Here is an 8763-nt window from a genome sequence, read left to right as displayed (position 1 = left end):
TGTGGGATAGTGGAGAGGTCCTGAGCTGCTGCACTGTACTTTCCTCTTGCCAATTCAAAAAATTTGTTTTTGTCTTTTATGAACCCTTGTTAACTTTGTGAATTTCTTTTGATTTGAATTTCAGTGGCATGATGGGCCTGAGTTATGATAAAAATAGACTTGAGGCATACATGAAGATGGTGATGCGCTGATGATGATGCTACGACGAAGAAAAGATTATCTTCCATATCTTTTTGTTTCCTTTTTTTTGTTGTAATTTGTCTGATGTATTTTGCTATGTACATGAAACTGTAATGCTCTCGCGAGATCAGATTTGTACATGAGATGGGTAATGCCATTTTGTCTTATTTTGTGAATGGATAGAGATTCTAAACTAATTACTTATGATGCAAATTAAGATATTCATATAAATAAAAAGATGCAAAGATGAAAATTCTAATTAAAATGTAACAATAAAAATATTATGCTAGAAAGTCAAAGGGCCACAAAATTACATTGTTTTTTTTTTATTTTCCAAATTTACTATTTAGTTTAAAATTTATTTATTTAATAATCAAATTATGGCATTTCAATTAATAAATAAAACAAATATTTAAAACAAATAATAAAAGGATAATGGATGCAAATGGATTATAAGAGAAAGCAACAAAATCAGATAGAATGATAAATGAATATATTGTGACTAGATGTTATGTTGATGGATCGATTTATTTTCGAATAAAAACTTGGGGCGAAATTTAGGGTATGACATTTAGCACAGACGAGAATAAAGATCAAGGTGACACGGATAATGAAGAAAGCCTTTCAGATGCTATTTCTCTTGTTGGAGAAAGTTTAACAAATCTTTGAGAAGACTGGACAGAAAATGGAGGACAAATGTCCAAGTCAAGGTGTCAGATATCAGTCCCCAGAGCAAAAGCAAAGATGAAGAAAAACCTAACAGAGGCAAAGGAAGTCAATGTCATGAATGTAAAGGGTTTGACCACATTGAAGTTGAATGTCTTGCTTTTCTAAAGAAACAGAAAAAGGGATTTTCAATCACTTGGTCTGATTCTCATGATGAGAATGGATGAGAAAAAAACTAACAAAGTGATGGCCTTCACTGGAAAATATGAGGCTTGGAGTGAGTCTAGTGATGAAGACATCATTGATGAATAGTTAGCTGCAACATACAAACTCTTATACACCAAGTGGGAGGAAGGTTGCATAGCAGGAAAGAAACAGAAGAAAAACATTAGTGCCTCCTTCAAGAAAAAGAGAAATTTATTTCAACCATCACTAGTATGGAAGAGGAAGTAACTTTGTTAATTTTCAAGCTAGAAAATATGACAAACTATGTGTGTATGTTGAAAAATGGTTCAAATATGCTGGATGAAATCTTGGATATTGAGAAGATGTCAAGGAATATGAAGGGAATAAGATTTGATTACAACTTTATGAACAAAGAAATCAAAATCCCTTCTAAGAAGTTTGTTCCTCCTAAGAAGAAAACTAATTTTCTGATGTTGAACCTTATGTCTCATTAACCTGCTTGACATGTGTACCCTTAATAGAGAGACTACAAGAGCTCTTCTTGGAGATGTCATCACAGTGGAAGATATGTGCACATAAAGCCATATTGCTATAGACTATATGGATATCCTCAACCTTATACTAATCCAAGGCTAAAAAGAAATGGAAAACAAGTTTAGTAAAGAAAATATGGAAACCCAAAGTAGCAAACACAAGTCACACAGCTCATACATATCTTAGAGATTCCTCAAGAGAAGATTGGTGTTTTGATAATGGATGTACCAGGAACATGACTGCATAAAAGAACTATCTTGAAGAGTTAAAGTCCTAGTCTAATAATTATGTTACTTTTGGTGATGGAGCTAGAGGAAGAAACAATGGCCTGTGCAAACTGACTAATACATATTTCCCTTGCCTTGATGAAGTGCTGCTGGTAAAAGGATTAACTGAAAACTTGATTAATATAAGTCAACTATGTGATCAAGGTCTGAATGCCAGCTTCAATAAATCAGAATGTATTGTTTCCAAGAAAGGTCAAGAAGTATTGCTGAAAGGATCAAAATCCAAAGACAATTGTTATTTGTGCATATCTTAAAACAAAAGTTATCCCTTAACATGTTTGATATCCAAGGTAGATGAGAGCAAACTATGGTACTAAAAACTTGGCCATCTCAATCTCAAGAGTATGAAAATGATCATATCTGAAGATGCTATCTGTTGTCGCAGTAAAGCGTCAAGCAAAATATTTGGAAGTATTACTACGAAAATTATCGTGTCCACAAAGAATGGTCTGGTTAGAATGCCATTCAATGGTTTCTCTGTTTGTGAGCTCGGTTTAAAAATTAAAAAAAGTAAAAAGATACAAACATGAAAATTAATACATTCTTTGGAGAGAATAACCTATCAGGTATGAATATACACTACTTGTCACAAACTTAAACCTATCGATCAGTTGCCCTCAACATATGATACTCGTCATTACCATCACGTGTCTCTCACATCAGTGTTCATCTCTGAAGCACCAACGAGAGTATCACAACCAAGGTTATCTCTAATGCAAAGTTGCGAGAACATCCGTATTCTCGCGGCAGCAATATCTCGCGCGCAACTCAAACACACGGAAGCATTAAGATCAATCACATAAGTGATTGTTAGCTCTAAATGCATATCTAGAGTCTAGAAGCTAACAAAAATCTATCCCTAACCAGAACCCATGAAGTATATCTCTATAGCAACATAAATCCAAACATAAATTCAACAAGATTAGGGAAGATAACAATAATACTTTGTAAACAAATGTGTTATACAACATCGTGATCAACAAATATTCATATGTTCAGATTAAATATACATACAAACCCAACAAAATAGAAATACACAAAAGAGAGGAAAACCAAATATCTTGCGGGTTGTCAGCTCCGATTGATAAGAAATTCACCTCTAATCATCCAAGTGCATGACCCGATTGCTGTTTTCTAAAGTAATCCTACCAAAGAATGTGGTTGATGAATTAGGAACAAAAAAAACCAACATATAACCTAAAAATGTGAAAGAATCTATTTATAGAAAAACAAAATTCTATAAACCGGGCTAAACCCGCTAAAATATCTTGAGCTGAAAAAGGGATCGGGCTAAGCAGGATTGTGCTAAGCCCGTTCACCGGGCTAAGCCCGCTTGCGAATTCAATTCTGCCTCTATAAAGAAAATGGTAGCATGCTAGGGACCAGGCTAAGCGGGCTCTGCTACCATTCTCTTCTTTATTGCTCCAAAATTAAGTATTCAAAGTTGTGCCTTCGACACTTTATTGTTGGATACTCCTATACGCTCCAATACCTATAAAACGAATGAAAAATGGTCAAACGGTACATAAATAAAACAAAAACTCTAGTATACTATCATTTACACAAAAGTCAGGGTTTTACTATAAAACCCAAAAGAATAGAATCGATAAGTGCCACAAGTATATACTCAAAATAACTACATTTTGGCACTTATCAACTCTCCCCAACTTGAAATGTTGTTCATCCTTAAATAATGTCCAACAACTCAAAGAATCAAAAGTAATAAACCAAAGAATTGTGAATTAACTAGTTTCGTAAAACCAAAAATAAATGTATGGCTCAACACCCAAAACGTACAAACAAAGTAATACTTACCATAATCCTACAACGACAACATATAAACAAAAAAATCATAAGTACAAAAATCATACCAAGCATTCTAAAACAATACTAGCTTAATCATGAAACACGCCTAGTAAAAATTCATCGAGGGATGAAAAACACACAAAGGTGAGGGACTTTGACACTCATCCAACAATCTTACAAACAATAAACTAAATTATCTAAAAATCATATTGAAAATACAATCATAAGGGCTTTTCATGGTTGTAATGTGGTCTGGTTAACAAACAAGGGAAAATTTCTAAATCTAATTGAAACAAAAACTTGCCTAAACCTAAGGGAGTGATTAATTCTCAAAGGCTCAAACAACAAAACCTCAATCAAACTTCTCCATTATCCCAAGTTGTCACACCAATCATACTACTTATTTGCATAATTATTCCATACTTCTTTTTTTCTTCAAAACTTTTCTCTTTTTTCTTTCTCTTTATTTTCCTTTCTTTTTCACATTTTTTTCTTTTCTTTTCAACCTCATAGCAACAATCAGATAAGAAACAACCATTTCTCCCCCCAAATTGAATTCAACCAACATTAAAGTGTGAATACTTCATACTTTCTAAGGCAAGGTAAAAATTCAAACCAAAAATCATGGTTGAGGGTTCAAGAAAATAAATATCAAAATCCATGCAAAAAGGAGAACTAAATACTCATAGACAAGAATCAAGTTCAAAAGCAACATGAAGATTTACAAAAAAGCTCAAAGGGGTTGACAAATGATCACACACTCACAAGGTGAATTGACTATTTGATTACGGTGGTTGTGCTCAAAATGAAACAAATTCCTTGATCCTTTTCATGCTTTCATACAATCAACATAAATAAAATATTAAGCATAATAAAATCAAGTTAAAACAAAGATTGTGGCCTCTAGCATATATGAACAATGGAAAACTTCCTCACATTTGGGATTTGGGAACTAAAGTGATTTAATCAACAAGCAAGTAATGCAAAAGAATGACATGATAATTGTACAAATAAAAAGTTTCCTAAACATGTTATTCTATAGAAAGCGATAAATGAGTACCTTGAATGATACAACTTCAAAAACATTATTACCATACATCCGCAAGTTGAAACACTCAAACTTGAAAAATCACCTAAAAAATCTTTGATTTAACGAACCAAAATTTGAGTCAAAACAACCAACAAAAGAATTAGAAAAAATAATACTATTATCTACTACTAAATAACCTTGGTGAAAGTGAGAAAAAGGAGGGTCAAGTGAATCCATTGACACAAAACAAAGAGGCTAAGTTTTTCTGTGTGTGCTAAGCGAGCTAGACCGTGCTAAGCGGTAGCAGAAAAACCAGAACTAAATCTGATCTTCCAATCATGCTCCACTTTACCTAAACACCTAAGAAACATAAAAATAAACAAAACTTACAACCGTTTGGGTGCCTCCCAACAAGCGCTTGTTTTACGTCGTTAGATCGACGTCTTTATTGTGCACATATAGTAACTTCCTATCGTCATGCCATGGTGATGTCTCACCGCACAAACCTAAAGAAAGTGTCCTAACCAAACACTTAACAAACATTACGAGTACAAATATATACAACACTTACACGAACATAAAAGAAAAACACAAATATACAAGTAGGAAAACAATCACATATATACAAGTATGAAACAAATACAACTATAAACATACTAAAAGAAAAATCGGTGAATGTTGGATACACAATGTGAGAAGTGAAGATTTGAAATCAAGAACTGGTCCAATTTCAACTTGTTTAGCCAACATTCACCAAAAATGTATACTTATATGTAAGCATATACAAGTAAACATCTACAAGTGAAAATATACAAGTGAACACATACAATATATACAAAGCTCAAAACCACAAAACTATTGTGATGCAATTCTAACACAAAATACCATTCCCCGATAACGACGCCATTTTGTTGTTACAGTAAAGCGGCAAGCAAAAGATTTAGAAGTATTACTCCAGGAATTATCGTGTCCACAGAGAATAGTCTGGTTAGAATGCCATTAAGCAGTTTCTCTGTTTTTGAGCTAGGGTTAAAAATGAACAATAAGTAAAAAGATATAAACAGAAAAATAAATACATTCTTTAGAGAGAATAACCTATCAGGCATGAATATACATTACTCGTCACAAACTTATACCTATCAATCAATTTCACTCAACATACGATACTCGTCATTACCATCACGTGTCTCACATCACTGTTCATCTTTGAAGCACCAACGAGACGTATCACAATTGAGGTTATTTCTAATAAAAAGTTACGAGAACATCTATATTCCCACGTCGGCGATCTCTCACACGAAAATCAAACACGGAAGCATTAAGATACGACATAGAAATCTATCCCTAACCATAATTTGTGAGGTATATCTCTATAGCAACATAAATCCAAACATAAATGCAAAAAGATCAAGGAAGACAACAATAATTAATTATTAAACAAGTTTTAAACAATGCCATGAGCGATAAATATACATATGTTCAGAGTAAATATACAAAAAAAACCAACAAAAGAGAAATACACAAAGAGGAAGAGAGAAAAACCAAATATCTCACGAGTTGTCAGCTCCGATCAATGAGAAATCCACCTCTGATCATCAAAATGCACGACCCGATTGTTCTTTTCTAAGCTAATCCTACCAAAGAATGTTAGTTGATGAATTGGGAATAAAAAACCCCAAAACATAACCTAAAAATGTGAAAGAATCTATTTATAGAAAAACAAAATTCTGCAGACTAGGCTAAGACCGCTAAAATATCTTGAGTTGAAAAATAGATCCAAAAATTTGACACGTCCACAAGCGTACGACTAGGGGTGTTCAAAACCAAACCAACCCAATAGAAAACCGCAAACCAAACCAAACTGAAATCGCAAAAAAAGCATTTGGTTTGGATATGTTTGGGTTATCTTTTAATAAAACCGCACGATTCGGTTTGGTTTATGGTTCGTATTTTGTAAATCGAACCAAACCGAATCAAACCGCATTATGTTACAACCTAACTTTTCTTTAACTCACATCCAACCCATACTTAAACCTATTATACCTTAACCTTATGATTATGAGCAATTTTCCCATCCTAACACATATGATTTCAGTCCCGATCTTCTCAAATCTCTAATAGCATTATTGCGTCTTCTTTGCCACATACATCTTCTCTCTTCTTCTCTAATCTCTACTTTCGCATACTCTTTCTTTTTCACCTTCTCATTTTTATGCAAATGTTCCCTATTTTAGTTTCGTTTTTATCGCACATCTTCTTCTCTAATCTCAACTCTTTTGTTTTTTTATTTTTCATTTTCACTAATCTCTCGTCTCTTCTATTTTTTTCTTCATTATAATAATTTTTATATTGTTTTATGCTATTATTTTATGTTTATTATTTCAATTTTGTCTAATTTAATTTTTACATATTAAATGGAAAGTTGTTGTCAAAATATGACAAGTTTTGTTGTTATTCGATAGTGTATGAATGTCTAAATACAAAATTATGTTGTTATCTATATGTGTATGTATGGCTCACTAAAATATTTGTCAAAAATCGAACCAACCGAACCGAACCAAACCGCATTGGTTTGACTTAGTTTGGTTCGGTTTTTGTTCTAAAAGCCAGTCGAACCAAACCAAACCGCATGATTTTTTTCCTTGCGGTTCAGATGATTTTTTTCGTCAAAACCACCCAAATCGCACCGCGAACACCCCTACGTACGTCTAATGTCAGAGTAGTAAAAAAATATCGAACCACAAGGACCAATGGTTGAGTACCAAATTCTGTTCTATCTTTGTATATCTAGAGCAATCGAATGGTTGGAAATAGACAAACTTAAGTGTAAAAGAACTTAAGTGGAAAAACAAATTAAATAAAAAAGCACTTAAAGTAAATAAAGCAAACAGAACTTTAGGGTCATGATTCCTTACTCAAGCATATCCATATGATCCGTTTGGTTTTAACATGAGAATTCCTACGCAAATTATAGAAAATAGATTATAGTGGACAATGCCTGCTTTCGCAAGCGCGTTATTCTATCTCTGGAGAATGAGACGCTCATCGACTTTTGCTCGCGCATAAGCGTTTGTTAGTGATCATTACTTTTGTACAGCTATTAAGATGATACATTTCTCAACTTCGTTTGAGCACTTTCGCGCATCAAACTCTGTCGTCTAAAAACTTGTTGTCGGGTATGTATACAAGTCCTTTCAAATCGCGATCAATACCTGAGAACTCTTTTACTTTCATAACAAGGGTTGAATAAAATAAAACTCAAGTTTTAAGAATAAATGCATGTTAATTCTCGTATCATATTCAAGCCAATCATACAAATAACTATGAATTCGGTCTCATGACCCTTAGCCCCTAAAGGGCTATTCACTCATGGTGAGGAATAACACACACATAAAATTTTTGATAGAAGAAAGCATGATAAAAATAATAGTAAAGCAATGAAAAACCTGAATTAATATAAACTTGATCCAGTGCTCCAATGGAGACTTGAGTTACATAGCAAGAAAACTAATATACGATAAAAGCTGGATGATTTGTTCTCTTCCCAAAACTAATTAAATAGCCAAAAGCATAAAGACAAAGAAATCCTAGAGTTTAAGGGCCATCAGGGACAGTGCAAAAATGCCTCAAAGTCCCAAAATAGATGTTCCTTGACGGAAAAGGAAAGAAATCAAGATTTGCAACATGCTCTTGTTACGGCCGTAACACATATTACGGGTACCTGTAACAGGGCTCTGGATTTTGTGCTGGAGCGTGAGACATCAAAAGGGTCCAGGTTCTGGGTGCCTTACGGGCAGTAATGCACATTACGGGTACCCATAATGCAGCTCTGGATTTACTACTGGAGAAAACTTGTCTTCGCACGATTTTTTGTCTTTCTTCCAAATCTCGCCTTTTATCATTCGGGAAGCTTATTAAAACCTGAAATGAATATAAACAACAAACCAAAGCATAAAACATGGAAATAAAGGGAACAACGATTAAAAAGCAGTGAAAAAAAGCTAAAGAAACAACAGACGAAAATGATATAAATACCACTTATCAATCGGGCTAAGCGGGACAAAATTTCTTCTT

The sequence above is a fragment of the Vicia villosa genome, linkage group LG2, assembly GCF_029867415.1.
Source record: "Vicia villosa cultivar HV-30 ecotype Madison, WI linkage group LG2, Vvil1.0, whole genome shotgun sequence".
Classification (NCBI taxonomy): domain Eukaryota; kingdom Viridiplantae; phylum Streptophyta; class Magnoliopsida; order Fabales; family Fabaceae; genus Vicia; species Vicia villosa.
Note: the sequence above shows the minus strand (reverse complement) of the source record.